Here is a 22,049-nt window from a genome sequence, read left to right as displayed (position 1 = left end):
ATCGTGAAACTAGGCCAGCCGACACAACTCCCAAATTTAACCATTAATCAATAAAAGTCATTTTTAAGTCTTTAATTAATCAAATATTTCATAATTAAAGTCTAAATGAATAGTGCGGAATAAATACACAAGCCCGACATCGGGGTGTCACAAGTCATGAGCATCTACTAAGGTCTGAATACAATGAAGAGTCTAAAGATATCCTAAATACAATATAAGGAAGACAAGAGGGAGAAAAGAAGTGCTGCGAACGTCGGGCAGCTACCTTGCTACCTCCGATGACTCTGCCACTAAGCAATTAACACCCACTACAAGGTTCATAATTTCTTGATTCTGCACACAAGGTGCAGGGAGTAATGTGAGTACACCAACTCAGTAAGTAAGAGAAGTAAATAAAAGCCGAGCAGTAAGAAATCACATAATACACAACATAACGCTACAACAAATGCAGTACATTTCCAAAACAGTATAGAAATCATTTTCTTCGTAAATCAAGCTCAGTTTTAGTAAAACCTTTTAAAACAACCTTGAATAGTTTCAAATGAATGATAAAACAATGAGTAAAAATGATGGAAAATGTAAACAGACACTTGGGCAAAACATGCATAACATACCGCCCCTTGGGCATATCATCAGTAGAACCAACCCATGGGCTACCTCACAATCACTTGTAATCAGCCCCTCGGGCATAACATGAATCAAGAACCGCTCCTCGGGAAACAATATGAATCAACAATAGCCCCTGGGCAATAATATGAATCAAACAATAGCCCCTCGGGATACTTCACATCACTCACACTAGGTACCCGCGCTCGGGGGTGTATAGACTCTGGGAGGGGCCCCTTACGGCCCAATCACAATAACAAGTTATCTCGTGGCATAATCAACAAGCTCTCGGCCTTATATCAAGCCACCTTGTGGCGTAACAACTCAGGCTCTCGCCTTATAATCATGAATCAGTACAATACCGTTGTGGCGCGCAGCCCAATCCCATAATAATCCTCACAACACAGGACATTAGCCTCACTCAGTCAGAAATCTCTCAAAGCCGCTCGGGCACAGTAAAATATGATGCTCAGCCCAAATATCATTAAAATGTCAAAGCAGAGTAAATATGGTTGAGTTATGAAAACAGTAGAATATAGTATGACTAAGTACAAATATCAAGTTAAGCAGTGAGGAATTGTAGTAAAAATCCCCTAAGAGTTAAAAACAGTTGGCACGAGGCCCAAATATGGCATTCAGCCCAAAACATGATGATAGCAAACAATTTTCAATCAAATACGCGATACAACAGTCATACAGGATGGACTAAGTCACAATCCCCAACGGTGCATGACCCCACGCTCGTCATCTAGCGTATGTGTCACCTCAAAGTAGCACAACAATGTGAAGTTCAGGGTTTCATACCCTCACGACAGACATTTACAATCATTACTTACCTCTATCCTGTCCAAACTCTAGCCCGTGATGCCTTTACCTCTCCAATCGGCCTCCAAATGCTCCAAATCTAACCAAAATCAGTATATTATCATCAATATATGCTAAAGGAACAAAGCCCAAGCGAAAATAATCAAATTAACTCAAAATCCCGAAATTGGCTAAAACCTGGCCCCCCGGGCCCACATCTCGGAATACGATAAAAATCACAAAACTGGAAAATCCATTTGCTTACGAGTCTACCCATATCAAATTCACCAAAATCCGACATCAAATGGCCATCCAAATCTCCAAAATCAACTCTCTAAAGCTTCTTCCATTTTTTCCAATTTTCACCCCAAATTTCTAAATTAAATGATAAGAATCAATACATAATCATGATATTTAACAAAATTTGAGTGAAGAACACTTACCCTAATCAATCATCTGAAAATCCCTTCAAAATCGCCTCAATCCGAGCTCCATAACTCCAAAAATGCAAAAATGGTCGAAATCCTCGAAATAGAGTACTTTATATTCTGCCCAGGCATTTACCCTATGCTATCGTGGACAAACTAATATGATAGTGAAGCATAAAAATTTACATCCCTTCTTTTACCCTATGCGATCGCGGCCATTCCCACGCGATCGTGTAGAACAAATATTTTCCAACAGTCTTCTCCAACTCTTCCGGACAGCCTCTAGTATGATGGTCATAACATTTTGTACGAAACTCCAAATTACAATTGGTTTAATTTTCTGAAAACTAGACATCAAGGGCTACAACTTTTGCTTTTGGATCATCTTTAAAATCTTTACGCATTGTGATATATAAGCTTCCAAAGTCGGGTCAGTGCAGCAGAGATTTTACTCTATGCGATCGTCAGAAGACTTACGCGATCGCATAACATAACTCCATTGTTCCAAATTATCTCTATGCTAACGCGGTCAGATCTATGCAAACGCACTGTACACCTTTGAAGCCAAAAACTATAGCCTAGAAATGGTCTGAAACCACCTTGAAACTCACCTGAGGCCTTCGGGACCTCAACCAAACATGCCAACACATCCCATAACATCAAACTTGTTCCAACCTTCGGAATGCTCAAAACAACATCAAAACATCGAATCACCCTCGAATTCAAGCATAAGAATTCCAAACTTCCGAATTCGATCAAAAAATCTATCAAACCTAGTCCGAATGACCTGAAAATTTTCACACACGTCACAAATGACACAACGGACCAACTCTAATTTTCGAAATTTCATTCTGACCTCGATATCAAAATTTCTACTGCCGACCGGAAAATGCCAAATTTTCAATTTCGTCAATTCAAGCCTAAATCTATCACGAGCCTCCAAAATACATTCCGGACGTGCTCTGAAGTCCAAAATCACCTGACGGAGCTAACCAATCATAAAAATCCAAATCTGAGATCGAATACTAAAAAGTCAAAACTTGGTCAAACCTTTCAAATTTAAAGCTTCAAACTGAGAATTGTTATTCCAAGTCTATTCTGATTATCGTGAAAACTAAAACTGACGATTTACATAAGTCATAATACATCACACGAGGCTAGTCATGCCCGAGAACTGGCGAGCGAAGAGCAAAAGCTCAAAATGACCGGTCGGGTCGTTACAAGACTTGACCTTGAACCAGTTAGACTAGCTAGCGAGGCTCATTGACATCATTCAAAATGAAACACACAGGTAGATTATATATATATATATGAGTTTTGCTTACCTGCTATATAGTTGTAGTAAGTTAGCATTGTATACAAAATTTGATTCTCCAAAATGCCCTTATTATTTGATGTCACCAAAATAAAATTTAAGTTTTTTTTTGGTCATTCACCTAAATTTCACCATTTCATACCTGAAAAATGCATTTTCCTCCTTTACAACTTTATGGCGGGAAGCAACAACGGCAAGACCTCTATTTTCTATCTTTAGCAGGGATTTTCGCACATTCTGAAAGTTTCTTTTTCTAACATCTTTTTCTTTTCGCAACTCCATAAATAATTCAATAAAAGCAAGATTTAGTATTCCAATGTCTCTTTATTCAAGTGAACATATTGTTGTATAAATTTTTTGTCAGTTTGCTTTTTGAATTGTTTATTGTTTATCCGTAAAACGGTACAGTTGAATTTATACGTGGTTTATATATAAGTGAATCGATTTGATCTCAAAATGATATAAATTAAACTAAAATATAAGACTTAGTGTTGAAATCGAGATAAGACAGTAGAAATCTTTATTCTGGGAGAAAAGCTTCCGGAGGAAGTAGTAATAGTATTAATAAGCAAGAAGATAGTATTAGTTCTCCGGAAAATTCGTGTCCCTGAACAAGGTCCTAGGGTCAAGCCCCTCTTAAATGACAATTATGAGGGTCGGTGAAGAATGTGTAACGGTAGAAAGTGAATGCTATATTCTCTGTAATGGACTGTGTACTTAATGTTATAGAATATTCTCCATTAAATGCTACCGAGTGACAGATATTTAATTCGCCTTTATGGATACCATTTTCTTCGAGATCGTTGCCTTCAGACCTGATTGTCTTCTGTCTTCGGCTCCACGTGTCGCTTTCTCATGCAAAAATTAAATATGAACATATTTTACACTATACAGATAGTCCCCCTGCTTTTCGGGGGCATAACCATATGTCACCGGAAAGTTGGCAAAGATAGCTTTTTTGGCGGAAAATGTTTTGACGGTTGATTAGACGCATGTCTATCCACATTTCATGCCCCGAACACACGTCATCCCACGATTTAGCAACATGTTTGCCGGTTATCGAGGTAATTATGGCCACCATTTTAGCAGCCTACTCCTTTACTTATATGTATCAAACTTCTCCATTTACACTTTATAACTTTCCAAACTCTCTCGAGTTCTCTTTATTTAACTCATAATTGTCTTTCAACTTTCTCTAATCTTCTTCTTCAGGAAAAACCTTTTTCTCTCTTCTAATAGTAATAGCCTCTTCTTCCAGAAATCCCAATTCCTCAAAGAGCATAGGTAGTGCTGATGATGTTGCTCCTCCCTCGGTGAGCACCATTATTCCAAGAAAACTCATCACAACTAAGGAAATTGAAGAGAAGTATCCTTCTGCTAACCCTCGCACGTGGGTTATTGGTGTATATCCTTCTTCCATCAGTCCATCTAGCATTCGTGCTGTGAAGGAAGACTATCGTTGCCATGATTTAAACATTAGTTCCTGACTTGGCGTAGAGGATAACCTTACCCAAGAAGGTTTTCATGTATTTTTACACGTATCCCTTCACTTTGGGACCGTTCTCCTTGAGCAGGGAGCTTGACTTCGTTATCATGAGTTTTGCATCCGTTACCCGGTATTCCTTCCACAGGTAAGTCCTTCTATATGGAGGATAGTTGCTTGTTGGTGTCTATGCCATGAGACTAGAGAAGAGTTGTCCCTAGCTCGATTAATGAACCTTAATTCCCCCAAGAATTTACGTGGGGGAATGATGAATTTCAACAAACATGGCCACTATGCTTTGCTAACCAGTATAGATGATGAAAATGACCTTGGATGGATGGAACAGTTCGTTGCAGTTGCCACCAGGGACATTATTCCAGCCATGACCCAATCCTTTCCAAAATTATGGAACCATACTCATAAGTTTGACGTTTATCTTTTATTCTAGCTAAAGATTGCCCCATGTTGTTTCTGATCCTTCTTCTTTCACTTATTTTAGCGACTCGGTAGATACCACTTAGTGTTTAGGCTTGGACCGATGGTTCCATAAGATTTAGGATGTCACTATGCCCGAGACCCGCACGTGGACAGAATTGTCCCTTAAATATGGGTGGAAGGCTAAAAATCATGGTAGGTCGAACTCATCTTGACTTTTCCTTTCGTATAGGAAGAATGATTAACATTCCTCTCCTGTTGAATTCAGGTCTACCTTAGGGCTCAGTTGTCCTCCTCGAAGAGGATGTGTTGGTTGATCCTGGTGATCTGGCGAGGATACTGCAGGAGGGTTTCACCCGAACAGGTGTCTCCAGGCCCGTTTCTGGTGCACGATGCCCCAGCGCTCCGGGAATTTGATATAGTGAAAGATGATAACTCTCTCTTTCGAGTCCCAGTCGTTGTTCCCAGTACCACGAGGCTAGGTACCAGGTCTCTCCCATCCTTGGTTGCAACCAACAACTAGCACTATTATTGTCGCAACTCCTTCGCACCCTACAACGCCATCAGCTTCATCTCCTTCTTCACCAACTCTGCCTTCTCCACCAGCAACTGCTACATTATCTTCACTGGTCGCAGCTGCCCGAGAGGAAGATGTCCTTGTTACCTAGTCCCTAGTCCCTAGTTCATGGGAATTTGGGTCATACTTATTCTTCCCCCTCCGTAGATCCCCAAAAGCGGAAGAGTGTCACTCTCTTGATTGCTACCGAATGCCATATGTTGTCCTGGCTGGTAGAACTTGCTAACTATCTGAAGCCTTTAGCTTCAGAAAAAGATCGGAATAAAATATAAACTCTCTTGAGAGAGTGTTTGTTGAACAATTCCATGCAAAACGCAGCGACGATATAATATTTGTTTCCTCTGCTGTTTCTTTTATCTTTGTTATGGCAGGGTTTTGAGTTTGCATTTTTATTTTGCGGGCTAACTTCCTTGCTTCTGAGGGCCTTCAAAAGTTGATTTTTGATAAGGATGAACTTACCTCTGAGCGGGATCAACTGTTAGCCGAGCAAGATCAAATTACTACTCGTCTCCCGAAACTGGAAGCACGAGCTGCTGAGGCTGATGAATTTTAGACTCAGCTATAGCAAAGTGAGCAAGACGTAGTGACCCTTAGCCAAGAGACTGCCCAATTAAGGCTATAATTTGAAGAAGCTAGGGCAAAGTGGGTCGAGGTCCATAATGCCGTTCTTACTGCATTCGATCACGAGGCTGCCTCTGTTGAAAGATTGAATAATTTGTAGGCGGCCTTGAAATCCAAAGCTGAAGAAGTCACTACTGCGGAGGAGAAGTATGCCCCATTGGAAGAGACACATAAGAGAGTCATCGAGCATAACAAAGTCTTCAACTCTATTGTCCGTGACCCCGATATCAGCTTTCAGACCACTAGATCCAAGTGGGATAGCCTTTCAATCGAAGTTGACCACCTTAAAGAAGAACTCCAATGCCGGGCGGCTTCCCTCTTTATTGAAAAAATATATTCTATGTATAGCATGAGGAGAAAAACCTTGGAAGAGGCCAAAGCGGGCATCATTGACTTAGATGCCAAAATCGCTAAGGCTCGTGAGCTGGAGACAACTGCCCGAAGGGGTCTTTTGGTCCATCCTGATGCTACCGACTCTTCCGGTTCCATTTCTGATTCTGAGTTCTCAATAACTGAAGAAGAACCAGAAGGTAAAGATGTTGAAGGCCATGAAGGTGAAGGCCAAGATATTGGGCCGGCAACGGATCCACCTACTTCTCTCGGGGTTGCAAATGCTTCCCTTCCTATAGATTTCAGTTCTTTTCTTTTCCATACTTTTGTATTTGTGCTACTTGGCACGTTTGTTGTGAATAGAAGTACTTTTTTGTTTAAGTATTGTCCAAGTTTTTCTCTTTACATACTTTTCGCAAGTTTTACTCTTTGCGTCGAATTGTGCAAGGCTTCAGGTGTATTTTTCCCCTAGAGCATTTGGATTCCGGTCATAAGTTCTTCCGGAATCAACCCTTTATCGTGAGGGTTTATAAAAGAGTGCCCTCTTATGTTTACGGTGCTCTTGAAGAACACTTCTCATGTTCATTACGGCACTAGACTTTGAAGTACTTGTTTAACTTTCAAATGATAAAATTAATTCATCAATAGGACAAGAAACAAGATAAAATAAAAGGACTTTACTTTATTCCTTCCATTTTTGAAGTACATAAGTATTTGTTGTGCTAAAAAGGAATTAACATTACTTGTGGCTAACTTGTACAACTTGTTTCTACGGTGCTGTTCGCACTGTCTCTGGTCCCAATGATACAACTTTGTCTCCGGGTTTCGTGTTCCCAGTCGATGCAACAGTCATTGTTGCCATATTCTCATACCATCCCCCCTTCTAGTGTTGGAATATGAAGTATGCGAGTTTGAACACTGAAAGTCTTGATCCTTTGGAGATTCCACTAGTGGATGGTTAGATAATCTTTAGTTTGGTAAAATGCTTCACTTCCCCTTAGGAACTTTGTTATCGAAAAAAAGACAATCCAACAACCCCCAGTGGCTTCCACTCGTGAACGGTCAGGTAACATTTGGCTGATAGCAAATTTTACTTCCCGGTAGGAACTTTTGCTACCGAGCCAAAGATTATCTAACTGCTCCGTAGTGATTCGTTGTTTGTGTACTTGTCACTTTAAGGTCTTATTTCTGCTGATGAATCTTCCTTCGTAGTATGATTTCTGTTGCTGTCTCGTTAAAAACCTTGCCAGAAAAACCCAATTGGGATAAAAACTGGACGAAGGAAAAAAGAGTGAAGCACATACTTCTAGTATAAGAGAGGCTCATCAGCAATAGTATCTTTTGAGGTGTGACACATTCCAGTTGCTCGGATATTTTACTCCGTCTTGATTTTCCAATTCGTATGAACCTTTCTCGGTGATAGCTGAAACCCGATAGAGGCCTTCCCCTGTTGGACCTAGCTTTCCAGTGTTGAGCTCCCCGGGTTTCTGAGTTACTTTCATTAAAACCAAGTCTCCTACCTTGAAATAACGAAAGTTGGCTTTGCGATTGTAATATCTTTCCATTATCTACTTTTGGGATGCCATCCTTATATGCGCCAAGTCCCTGCGTTCGTCGGGCTGCTCTAATTTGACCAACATTGTTTCATTGTTTGTTTCTTCGTCCGCCCGAAATATCTCAAGGTAGGTTCCCTACTTCTACCGTGATAAGGGTTTTTGCTCCGTACACAAGAGAGAAAGGAGTTTCCCCTGTGCTTGATTTGGTCATTGTTTGATACGCCCATGGTACTCCTGGTAGCTCTTCGGGCCATTTGCCTTTCGCTGCTAACAATCTCTTTTTGTGATTTTGGATAATCACCTTGTTTGTTGATTCTTCTTGACCATTTGCACTCGGGTGAAAGGGTGATGATGTGATCATTTTGATTTTCAAGTCTTTAAGGAATTGTGTGGCCTTTGCGCCTATAAATTGTGGCCCGTTATCGCAGGCTATCTCTTTTGGTATCCCGAATTGCCAATTATATTATTCCACAAGAAATCTACCACGTCAAGTTCGTCGATATTCTGATAAGGACCTACTTCAACCCATTTAGAAAAATAGTCAGTTAAAATCAAAAGAAATTTTACCTTACCGGGGGCTGGTGGCAACAGACCAACTATATCCACCCCCACTTCATGAACGGCCATGTAGACAAAACTGTGTTTAGTGGCTCTGCTGTTTGATGTACCAATAGTGCATATCGTTGACATTTATCACATTTTTTAACATTAGCCTTGGCATCTAGAAAGGAAGCTCTTGGGAAATTCGATGCCAAAAGTGATGATGGAAATTTCCTGGGATACTCATCTCAAAGCAAAGCTTACAAGGTCTACAACAAAATGACTCAATGTGTAGAAGAAAGCATTCATGTGATCATTGATGAAACTCGCCTCTCCTGTGAAAAGGAGAAACATGTTGATCAAGATGGAGAGCCCTTATCTATGCCAGGTGAAGTAATTGACATAGCAAATGGAAAGGCAGAGATAATGAGCCATGTCAAGGTATCCAGTGAAGAAGATGCAAATACATCTCCATCAACTGGAGAGGAACCTGGTCCCGATCACAAAAACTGAAGCTGGAAACAGAGTTATTGAAACAGTCTAAGGAACCCCACTCTGTGAAGTAAGAAGCGGTCAAGAATCCCAGTCAGATGTGCCTGGTTCCTCTACCAGTGAGACTTAGGCACCAAATTGGAGGTTCAAAAGTTCACATCCTCTTGACAACATAATCACTTCTCTTGACTCAGGAGTTCAAACCAGATCAAAATCAAGGAACTCACTTTCCTTCTCAGCTTTTCTCTCCCAAATAGAGCCCAAAAATATAAAAAAAGCGCTAAAAGATGCAGACTGGATCACAACCATGCAAGAGGAGCTGCATGATAACTAGGGATTCTAGTTTATTTTACCCTATGTTTTATTTGAGTTTTGTATTAAAAATGTATACAAATAGTCTCAAAAGCTTACATGTTGTACTTGTTTGCAGGGTTTGGTCAAAAAAGTGATAAGTAGTCAAAACTAGCTCAAAAGGAGTGAAACCTGCACAAGTGCCAAGAACAAGTCAAAGCACTACTACACCATAAAATGCACTGCAACTGCAATAGACCCACCGCGGCCGCGGTCCATTTAGTGCAGATCGTGATGGCATCCAATCTTCCGAACTCCCAGCTCTGCCATTGCTGGGGAACTAATGGTTTTGGCTATCTACCTAAATAGTTTTGTGTATTGTTTTTCTTTCCTTATGTGTTACTAATTTGTGTGTGTCGCCAACTCAGGTACAAAATAGCGGCAAACAACAACAACACACCTCTTGGAGATCTTCTACCGGGGGAGGAGGTAGATGACAATATTGATGATGAGGTACCTATAGTGTCTCAAGCTCAAGGAAGAGGCCACTAGGCCAATGATAATATTCTAGACCCTCCCCCGCCACCTCCAAGAGTGGCTCCTCAGGTGTTTCCAAACCAAGGATATGCTAGTGCAATTGTCCCACCCCGGATCCAGGCGGGCAATTGCCAAATTACAAATGTGATGCTGACTTTGTTGGAGTAGAGAGGGTATTTCATAGGTGCTCCCCATCAGAATGCTTACACATCTTAAGGGTTTCGTGGATACCTGTTGGGGGAGAAAGCAAACAAATGTGTCAGAGAATGCACTTTGGTTGAGATTATTCCCTTTTTCACTTCGAGGTAAGGAAAGGCTTCCCAACCATTCCATCACTACTTGGGATGAGTTGGCGGATAAATTCATTGCAAAATTTTTCTCGCCGGGCCACATGGCGACCTTGAGGGATTAAATCTTAGCTTTCAAGCAGGAGCCCAATGAACCACTGCATGAGATATGGGAGAGATATCGGACCATGGTAAAGGAATACCCAAATAATGATATGATTGAAGCAATGATACAACATACATTCTACAAGGGCATTAACACAACAAATTAGTGCATAGTGAACCAACTCACCGGGGGGAATTTCATGAACACACCGTATGATGAGGCTAATGCAATATTGGACGAGATGGCTGACATGTCCTCCGCTTGGAAAAGTAGAGCCAATGTGCCACAGGGTAACCCCACGGTCATTTACTTTCACAAAGAGCTCCATGATCATGGGCAGGCAATAGCAGAACTAACAACAATAATGAAACAGCTAGCAAAGGCACAATTACAGCAGGTTCAAACTCCACAACAAGTAAATGTTTTGGAGGGTATCAACATGCTAGTGATCAAAAGAAGACAAAGAGGTCAACAAAACCAAGGGAGTTCGGATCAATATGACCAATATAGTGGTAAGTTCCAAGATGATGGGTGTGATGAGCAGAATGAAGAAGTGCAATATGTGAACAATTATCAAGGCCAAAGGGGCAATTATTCCAACCCACAACAATGGAGACCCCAAGGCAATTGGGGAAATCAACAATAACAAGGGAATTGTAATTGGGGGAACAACAACCAAAATTCAAATTGGGGCAACCAGAACAATAATCAGAACATTCAAGGTAACTAGAGTGGCAACAACAACAACTGGGGTGGAAACAACAATTAGGGTAGTTGGAACAATAGCAACCAAGAAAATAAGGGGCAAGGCTTTCAAAGGCCCCCATGTAACAATAACCGAACAATCCAACCCCATTTCCATCCCAAGTTCCTAGTTCTTCCATCCATGAAATGGGGAGAATCGAAATGATGGTTGAACAGATGATGAAAAAGAATGTTGACTCTGATGCCCAGTTACCATCCCACAATACGTCAATCAGAAACTTGGAGGTTCAATTAGGTCAAATCTCACAATCCTTGAATACTCGCCCTAAGGGGGCTCTACCTAGTGATACGGTAGTTAACCCAAAGGATGGGAACAATTATGGGCATGTAATGGTGATAACTACAAGAAGTAGATGATGCGGTGATGTAAATGCCTCCAAACAAAAAGAAGTTTTGAGTGCTCAAGTTGGGTTGCAAGAGGATGAGATTCCTTTGGTGGTTGAGAATGTGATTGATAAGAACATGAATGAGGATTGATATCCAAGATGCCGAGGTAGAAAATCAGAATGACATGAACCCATCTAGGGAACACGTAATAGACATGCCGGAAATGGTTGTGCCTAAAGCCAAGGCCACTTTGCCAAGGCCACCTCCATCTTATCCTCAAAGGCTTGCGAAGTAAAAAATTGAGAACTAGTTTAAGAAATTTATTGACATAATGAAGAGCTTATCCATTAATGTGCCTTTAGTGGAGGCTCTAGAACAAATGTCGGGGTACGCCAAGTTACTTGGTGATAAAGAAAAGATTTGTGGATTGTGAGACCATTAAGATGACCCACCAAGTTAGTGCAATAGTGCACTCGATGGCTCTGAAGCTAGAAGATCCATGTACTTTCACCATTCCTTGAACTATTGAGGGTGCAAACTTTGCAAATCTCTATGTGATTTAGGGGCAAGTATCAACTTGATGCCTTACTCCATTTTCAAGACTTTGAGTATTGGGCAACCTAGGGCTACTTCAATGAGGCTGCAAATGGCAGATAGAACTATGAAGAGGCCGCTTGGTATTGTAGATGATGTCCTTGTTCGGGTGGACAAGTTGATTTTGCCAGTTGATTTTGTGATCTTAGATTGTGAGGTAGATTATGAGGTTCCAGTCATATTACGAAGACCTTTCCTTGCAACTGGGAAGGCCTTAGTTGATGTAGAAGTAGGGGAACTCACCTTCCGGGTGGGTGATGAGAAACTGGTCTTTCATATATGCAAGTCAATGAAGCAGCCCAACAGTTCTGAAGTGTGCTCTTTTGTGGATCTTGTCACGGTAGTGATAGTTGATGATAATAGTGCAATGATCAATGTGAAGGACCTTTAGCGGCAGTATTGATGAATCTTGATGTAAATGAGGATGAAGGCCAGGTGGAGTATGCCAATGCTTTACATGGAATGAGCTCTTACTCTTATGAGCCTTGAAAACTCTCTTTAGATCTTGAGAATAGGAAGACTTCACCAACAAACCCCTCAATTGAGGAACCTCCCGTGTTGGAGTTGAAGTCGTTGCCTCCACACCTTAGGCATGAATTCTTAGGCCCTAGTTCAACTTTACCAGTTATTCTTTCCTCTTGTCTTACTAACATGCAGGTAGATGTCACATTGGCGGTGCACCAAAAATGGAAGAAGGCAATTGGATGGACTTTAGCTGATATTCGGGGGATAAGCCCCACCTTTTTTGTATGCACAAGATTATTCTTGAAGATTATGCAAAGCCCTTATTGGAACATCAAAGGAGGTTGAACGAGGCAACGCATGAAGTTGTGAAAAAGGAGGTGATCAAGTGGTTAGATGCTAGGGTTGTGTACCCCATCTCTGATAGCTCTTGGACTTCGCCAGTGCAATGTGTGCCGAAGAAGGGTGGTATGACTGTAGTTACCAATGTGCAAAATAAGTTGATTCCTACCAGGACTGTCACCTAATGTAGGGTTTGCATGGATTACCGCAAGTTGAATAAAGTGACCCACAAGGATCACTTTCCATTGCCATTTCTTGATCAGATGCTAGACAGACTTGATGTGCGTGTCTTTTACTATTTCTTGGATGGGTATTCTGGGTACAACTAAATTTTGATTGCTCCGGAAGATTAGAAAAATACCACATTCACTTGTTCATATGGTACCTTTGCCTTTTCTAGGATGCCAGTTGGGTTGTGTAATAAACCAGCTACATTCCAGTGGTGTATGATGGTCATATTTACCGACATGGTGGAAAACATTTTGGAGGTATTTATGGATGACTTCAGTGTTGTGGGTGAATCGTTTGATGAATGTTTGAAAAATCTTGATAGAGTGTTAGCCCGTTGTGAAGAAGTTGACCTTGTGCTTAATTGGGAAAAATTCCACTTCATGGTTGAGGAGGGCATAGTCCTTAGCCATAAAATTTTAAAGCACGGAATAGAGGTGGACAAAGCTAAAATTGAAGTGAATTCAAGGCCCCCTCCCCCTACTTCAGTCAAGGGAATTAGAGGTTTTCTTAGGCACACGGGGTTCTACCAGAGATTTATCAAGGACTTTTCGAAGGTAGTGAATCCCTTGTGCAAGTTATAGGAAAAAGATGTCAAATTCGTGTTCAATGAGGGATGTATGTGTCACACCTCCTTTTTTATCACCCGAGGGGAGTATAAGGGAGTTTTCCAATTAAAATGACATAATTCGAAATGGAATTATTTTATTTATTTGAGTCGCCACTTGGGATAGTTTATTTGGTGTCCCAAGTCACCTGTTTATTTTAAAATCCCAAATCGAGGAAATTTCGACTTTATTTAAAAGTCTGCAAAACCAAAAATTCTAGATAAGGAATCGTGTTAACTCGGGAAAAGGTGTTAGGCATTGTCGGGTTTAGTGGTTCGAGCACGGTCGCTTAAACTATTAAAATTGGCCTAATTATCTGATTAATACATGTTTTAATCCTATTGTGCATTTTTAACTTTATTACCACTTTTAATTATTTTAAACCGCTTTTAGGATTCAATGTTATTTAAAACACATCTTAAACCACGCTAGATAAAATTTACCCGCGGTCCGCGATACGTTCTATATAACATTGTTGAGAAATTGAAATTGGGTCACATGAAATGTACACCTGGATTTAGTAATTAAAAATCACAACTACGTCACGGGAACCGTACCTGTAGCCATGATTGAATTATTTAAAGAACGCGGCTAAAGCAACTACGAAGATTCAAATTAATAACAACATTTACGAGGGTCATGGAGAGTTTAACTGATGGCAAACCTCAAATTCTACAAGGATTAACTCTTGAATTAATTTAGTGAGGGTCATGGGTTAAGGGGTTTTATGACACACCTCAATTTGATTTTAACTAAAGGAGATTATTTAAATAAGGCTAAGATCCTAATTAAAGCTTAAACTAGAATTTCCTTAGCTTAAAGTCAGGCTCTTTTGAGTTATCTAAGGCAATTGTTTTCGGCCAAAAAACGTCCAACATTGGATTAAATCCAGAAGTGCATCAGATTTGAAGAGACTGAACTTAGGCTCTGAACTTGGGCCCAGCAGAACGAGAATTCCAAGGGGTCTTGCTTCGTTTGGGTTTTAACTAAGTTTTACCCACATTGGACTTCAGGTGGGCCCAAATGTTAAATGTGTTCTAGTTGGGCCTATCTACCTTTACATTTTCAGTTAACCTTTCGTAGAACAAGTTTTGCACGTAAACCACAATTTGTTTTTTAAAGATCACCAAATTGAAACAATACTATTTCAAGTCTGAATTAAATATACTAACATGACCTGTAAGACACAATTATGCTGAATTTGCAAATGCAAGAATTTTTAAACTGAAAATCGGATTTACTAGGTTTAACACCCATTCCAACTCGCCTGGGCCCAGACTTTCTCGAATGAATCCCAAATTTGGGCCTGGTTGCAAGTCTAGCCCAATGAAACCGTAAAACATGATTATTACAAAGGAAGTTCTACTATCGAATGTCTACTGATAATCAAACTTAACTTTAAACTTTAACAGTCCATTTACAATGTTGAGAGTTCAGAACTTTATACAAGAAAAGATTTTAACCTAACGAATCATCATCCTGATCGGTACATCAAAACTAAGATCTAAAAGAAAGAAAGAAGAACTAAAAATGAAAAAAAGGCAAATTTCTTCTAGACCTTGAGTTCCAGCCATCAAATTCTTCAGAACTACTGTACCACAGTGCAAAAGATCAGCTACAAAGCTGCTTCTCACAATCTGAGGGTTTAATCTCCAACCCTGAAGCTTCTCATTGCCAAACAAACTCCTATTTTTACAAAGAATCTCATGGATCTGACCATGAAAAGGTCAGATTCATAAAATGCCTTTAGTTATACTAATCTACTACATTATTAGACCAAGACCTAAACAAATACTGCAGAAACAGTTGTGATTCATGAGTTTAACCATGTCCAAGGTCAAACTCATAAACCAACAAAGGTTCCAAACCTAAATTTATGCTTACTTCCTTGGGGAATACCAAAATAGACCAAGAGGGAAGGAAAAGGGACAGCTTAATTCAATGAATCTGATCATGTAAGGGTCAGACTCCATGAACAAACTAGGTTATAAGTATGGGGGGGAGGTTCTAAAAAATCATCTAACTATTGCAAGAAGAAACAGAAATGTATACTAGCTAAGTTGATCGGTGCTAAAGTCTAAACAAAGAAACAGAACCTTAGGGCATAAAACCAAAGATACAGGAACTCATGTTTTTAAGAGAGAAAGAAAAAGCTTTAGCACTATTATAGTTTCAGCATGTAAACCACAGCAAGAATATACAAACAATGTCAAACAAAGGACAACTCATATTCATCTTAAGTTTCATTTACAAGTAGTCAAACATGAAAAGGATCATATGTACCTTGAAACAGCAATTAAATGACAGCTAAAATAAAGAGAAGACTACTGAAAAAATTTCAGAAATAGAAAACAGTAACAGTAACCAACACAGCTTCAGAAAACCAGTAAATCCCAAGGTTTCAAAACCAAACCAAACACTTGAAAACCAGAAATCCCAAATAAATAATGCCAGGAAAATTCTTTACTTCAACTCATTTCTAGCTTATTAACAAGGGAGAGGTTTCTTTTTTTTTTTTGAAAGTTTTTCTGAGATTTTTCTTAATTCTGAAATTCAGAGAAAAGAGAAATTTTATGTAGAGAATGACACTACTGATTGCTAATGATTGTGTAATCCTTTTTCAGAGTGAGTGAGCCTAAATATATATAGGCTGCCTTGGGAGGGTAACTTTTAGGCATATTCCTTATCCTAGGGAATAAATAGTATTGTCCTTTATGCAACCCTTGGTACAACTGTCCTATATTTCAGCATCTTTTTTATAACAGCAAGGACAACTGTACATTTCTATGAAGTTTCTGATTTTTAGCCTAAGTGTAAATCCATTTTTACCCTTTAGGTTACTGCTTATTTCAGCTTTTATCCTAAATATTTAGGTTCAGTTGAGTCCCTGAAGTTTCTACTGATTTCAAAACCATGACAAACAAGGACAAAGCCTAAAAAAGATTGGCCATTTGAATCAAAAGTGCCCAAGAAGAACAAGTGACTGCAATCATGAACCTAAAACTAAATTGACCAATAAACAGAAATGCTTTAGCTAAGTAATCCTAAACAAGAATTGAGTCTAACAAACTAAAACACTTAACAGTAATTAAAACAAATTAAATATGTAAAGAAAACCTAGAATCCAACCTAGATCAGTCTTAAATTTAAGCAATTAGAACAAGAAACGACCTAAATATAATTGATTACAAACATGAAATCATGAAGGCAAAACAGAGTAGGCATCAAACAAATCCTAATTAAACTAAAATCATGCAATTTGAGTACTGAAATATGAACATGCTTCAATTAATTTTCTTGCATGGACAATCAACCAAGCAATCGTGAATAAAGGAAAGGAAAAAAAAAATCTAAAATTATCCCTAAAACATACGGCTAATCAAGAACATTTAAACCTGAAAAAGAAGCAACAAATAAGGGAAAAGAAAACTAAAAATAAAATAATAGAAGTTACCTAATGCTATTTTGCAACGGGCCAATTGAAGAAAACTTCTTGAATGAGGCGGTAATGAACTTATACAGCCATTATCTAGTTGTTCTTAACAAGAACAAACATCTAATGGATGTTTGGGTTCATAGGTTCCAAACACTGACCATGCGGAGAAGAAAGAAAAAATTAGGGGTTTTCCAGAATCTTAGATTTGAAATTTGACCAGATTGGGGATGATTCGAGAGGGGTAATTGTGGTTTGAGGTTCAGATGGGGGCAAGGATAATAGGGTGTTAATTTGGGGTGATTTGGGACAGATAGGTTTTTTGGTCCTGACTTTGATCTAAGATTCGAGCAAATCAGCTGGGATTCGAAGAAAGCCAATTGGGGATTTAGAATAAGGATGGGACGAGAGCTCTGTGGTGTAAATTTTGGGAGGTTTGGCATGCCGGCGCCGTAGTGGGCAATTTTCGGTGGGTGGTTGACGGCGGAGCCGGCGAGGGAATCGTAGGCGGCTAGGGCTAGTTCTTGTGAGAGAGAATAGATGAAGTGAGGAGAGTTCGTTAGGGGGTCTGTCTCATTCAGCCAGTTATATGTAAAATGCTAGACCAGTTCCGGACCGTTGGATTAATGAGATCCAACAGATGTGATCAATCATTCACAAAACGGGGTCGTTTAGGGGCCGAGGGAGCTGGACCAGGTGTATTTGGTATTGGGCTTGGGTTGTGGGTTATTTTGGACGGATTTGGGGCAATTTTGGGGTGGTTTGGTTATTTTAAAAATCAGTCCAATTCCAAAAATCCACTACCCTCTTTTATTCCTTTTCTTTTCTCTTTTTCACCCTTTTTTTAAATTAAAATACTAAATTATCTAAATTGTAAAATTTAATCAATTATCTAATTCTGAAAATTATAAACATCACTTAATTCTAATGAGAAAATCAATAAACTAAAAATTAAAACACAAAAGATGTAAAATGAGGTTTTTTGGGATTTTCAAATTTCCATAAAACAAATAATTACTGATTAATCCTAAAAAATATAAAAACAAATCCTAAATGCAATGCATGATATTTTTGGTATTTTTTATGATCTAAATAAAACTTAAACATGCACAAAAACGTAAACAATTAAATACAAATTCTACAAAAATTCTTAAAATGGCAAATAATTAACAAAAAACCTATCTTCTTGGGATTTTATAAGAGTATTTCGTATGGGGCAAAAATTACAAACTCACAGCTGCCCCTCTTTGCTTAGAAACACGAAGGATTTTCGGGCAAAGACAAAATGAGCAATTATGAAGTATTTTTGCTCGTTTTGAAACTCCATGGGAAGCAACTTTTGAAAAAGGTCTGACCGAACCCTGCTTGGGAGGTTGCCTACATATCCTTGGCTATAAAGGAATCAGGTCAGTGTAGTTCTGAAGTTTTGGTGTGTAGTTCTGAAGTTTTGGTAGCTGTGACTACCGGAAAATTGTGATTTCACTGCTGTTGCTGCTTGCTGAACTCCTTATTACACCGAAATGAAAGATGAAAAGCTAAACTAGCTAAGCCTATAAACTACGAGTTATAAGATTCCTATCTATAAACCTTCTGAAGCTTGATCTTGAGTCTTGGATGGTTCTTCCTACAGACTCCAACCTGAATCTTGATGTTTGTTAGTTGCAACCACTGGTTCATCCTCTTCAGCTTTTCAGATCAAGGCGGGACATGCAAAGATTATGACTTCAACCATGGCTTGGGCAGTCCGCATCTTTTCTATGCTTCCACACTCAAAGTTCAACTTTTTTTCTTGTTTCTTCTTTTCTTTTATTTGAGTTGAGACAACAGTCTCACGGTAAAAACCTGTTCAAAGACAAAAGTAAACAAACGAACGAAATTTTCTGCCCCAGTTTTAACTAGGAAAATTTTTTGAGGTATTGCAACAAAATCTAAGCTATTTCTTTATTGAAAGCAATAAAATCGAAATGGTGTATCCTTGGGGAAAAGAAATTAGGGAGTGGATCCCTATATCTATAATGAAAATTGGGGGCCCTAAATTGGAAAGATTGCTAGGTTATGCTGCAAAAATGGCTGGCTTATGCTGGAAAGGTAGGAAGGTCCTCAGGTTATGCCGAGAAGGTCCTCGGGTTATGTCGGGGAAGGTCATCAGGTTATACCGGAAAAGAACAGGTCATCGGATTATGCCGGGGAAGGTCATCGGGTTATGCCGGAAAAGAAAAAGGTCTTTGGATTATGCTAAGGAGGTCCACGGGTTATGCCGGGTAAGTCATCGAGTTATGCCGGAAAAGAGAAAAGGTCCTCGGGTTATGTCAGAAAAGAGAAAAGGTCCTCGGGTTATGCCGGAAAAGAAAAGGTCCTCGGGTTATGCCGGGGAAGGTCATCGGGTTATGCCGGAAAAGAAAAAAGTTTTCGGATTATGCTGGGGAGGTCCACGAGTTATGCTAGGAAAGTTATCGAGTTATGCCGGAAAAGAGAAAGGGTCCTTAGGTTATGCCAGAAAAGAAAAGGTCCTCGGGTTATGTCGGGGAAGGTCATCGGGTTATGTCGTTAAAGAAAAAGATCATCGGGTTATGCCGGGAAGGTCCACGGGTTATGCGGGGAAATCCATCGGGTTATGCCGGAAAAGAAAGATCGTCGGGTTATGCTGGAGAGGTCCACGGGTTAAGCCGGGAAAGCCATCGGGTTATGCTGGAAAAGAAAAAGGTCATCGGATTATGCCGGGGAGGTCCACGGGTTATGCCGGGAAAGCCATCGGATTATGCCGGAAACGAAAAAGAGACCTCGGGTTATGCTGGGGATTAACAAGGGAGTGGAATCCTATAATGAAAAAGACTACCAGGTTATGCTGGGAGTGACTAGGGAATGGGACCCTATGTTGGAAGAACGTATCTAGAGATTGGGGATCCTAGGCTACCATGATTTTGGAATTTTTCTTCTTCTTGTTTTCATTTCACTTTTAATACTTTATTCAAGAGAATGCACGAAGAGTTTGAAAGGGACTTCCCTTTTTGGGATAACTTCTACTGCAGGACCATTTTGGTCTCTACCGCCGTGCTTTTATTGCACCTGCTTCTTGGTAGGTTATCTTAGATTGCACGTCTTATCTTAGATTGCACCTGTTTTCAAATCAAAGAACATTTTGTCAGTTTGAAATGGTGGTTGGTTTTGTGGCCTTGATTGTTTTGATCACTTGATCTCGGCCCAACTCTTTTGTTGAAATCCTTTACTGCTTGCTGGAACCGTGTATCTTGACTTTTCCCAAAATTTCACGTGACGTTTAACCCGTGGGGATTGGTTTTTCATTTTATTTTTCCTTTATGGGCACTTGACTTTGAATTCTTTCCTTTTAAAGAATTTTTCACTCTAGAGCATCGGCCATCATGGCCAGTCGAGGCTGACTTGATGCTCCTGCTAAGGCTGAGTGCCTTTTCCTTAACTTTGCTTTTGCTAAGCAGAACCTTGTAAAACCAATCTTTCCATCTTTTCTTTGTATTAGTTTCAGAGGAGGATTAAACCAAATGGGATTCAAAGAAAAGTAAAGGAAGGACAGGAAAATGAATTTAAAGAGAAGTGTCCCTTTTGGGGGAGGAAAGAAGGACTTATCTGGAGTGCATGCAGACTTCAATAGACATGAAATGCTTCTTGAACTGGATACCTGATATGTGCAACTATCCAACTTTTCATAAACCTATTATGACCCGTGTTTCAAAATCGGGAATCCTTGCCAGGACTCTTTCAGTGCCAATGGTTGTAAGGGATTCTTTCTTCTCGATCAACGGCGCCCTTTTCGTGTTTTCGCCAATTGACCTATCTTATTTCTCTTCTCATCGTTGCCTTATAGTGCTCTTTACGAGTTTTCATTAGCAAGACTTTCTCATTTTCAATTTCTCTGCTTACCATCGCCTTATGGCGCCCGTGTGGGTTTTCACCAATAAGACTATCTTATTTTATTTCTCTCATTTGGTTGTATCAGATCCAAGCAGTCGCATTCTCCATTTCTTGAACATTGTCACCGCTTGATCAGAAAGACTTGAACAAGATTTAGGGTAAAAAGAGTTTGGATTGAATTACAACTTTGGAACCTTTCTGGCGAACCGTAGCCGAATCATTATAATATCTGCTCCAGTTTCACTTTTTTGCGGACATTGGATTTTTATTTTGGTGTGACTGAACCCCAGAGAGATGCTGCCTACGTATCCTTTCGGAATCAAGTCGAACGTAGTTTAGGGAACATTGTTTTTTATTTTCTTTTGTTTTTATGTTTTGTTTTGTTTTTTTTTTTTTCCTTTCCTTTTTCCTCTCGTTTTTTTTTTCATTCATTTTTTCATTTTTTTTATTTCATTTTCTTTGTCTTTTCTTCCCCTTTTTTTTCTTTTGTATTTTTTTCCTTTTTCTTCTTTTTTTTTTATTTCATTTTTCAATAACACTTTTAGGTTCCAAAGAGGGTAATCAAAGAAGAGTGACCGGCTCAAAGGGTTTGCAAAGGGTTGAATATTTGGATAGTGATAAAGAAAGCCTTCTTCATCCCAATCGGAGAACATTAATGCTATATAGATGATCCAACGTAGTACCTTTTGACTGCATTTGCATAGACAATTGTTTGAGGGTCATTTACTTCGATTGGTCCCAAGCACAACGCACTCTTTTGGCAGTACTCTTGTTGCAATGTACGGACCTTTCCAATCTGGAACCAAATTTCCTTCAGTTGTTCCAACTCTTTGTTTTATTTCCTTAAGCTTATCTTCATTGCGATCTAATTCTTGATTCATTATTTCGAAGTCTGACAGCGTTTCAGGATCTGGGCATGAAGTCCGCAAGCATGTCATGTTATTGAAATCTCCATTTAACATAACTAAAAAAGGAATAAGAAAAATAACAAGAT

The sequence above is a fragment of the Nicotiana sylvestris genome, chromosome 12, assembly GCF_000393655.2.
Source record: "Nicotiana sylvestris chromosome 12, ASM39365v2, whole genome shotgun sequence".
Lineage (NCBI taxonomy): Eukaryota > Viridiplantae > Streptophyta > Magnoliopsida > Solanales > Solanaceae > Nicotiana > Nicotiana sylvestris.
The sequence above is the reverse complement of the archived record's forward strand: the minus strand, read 5'-3'. Positions refer to the sequence as shown.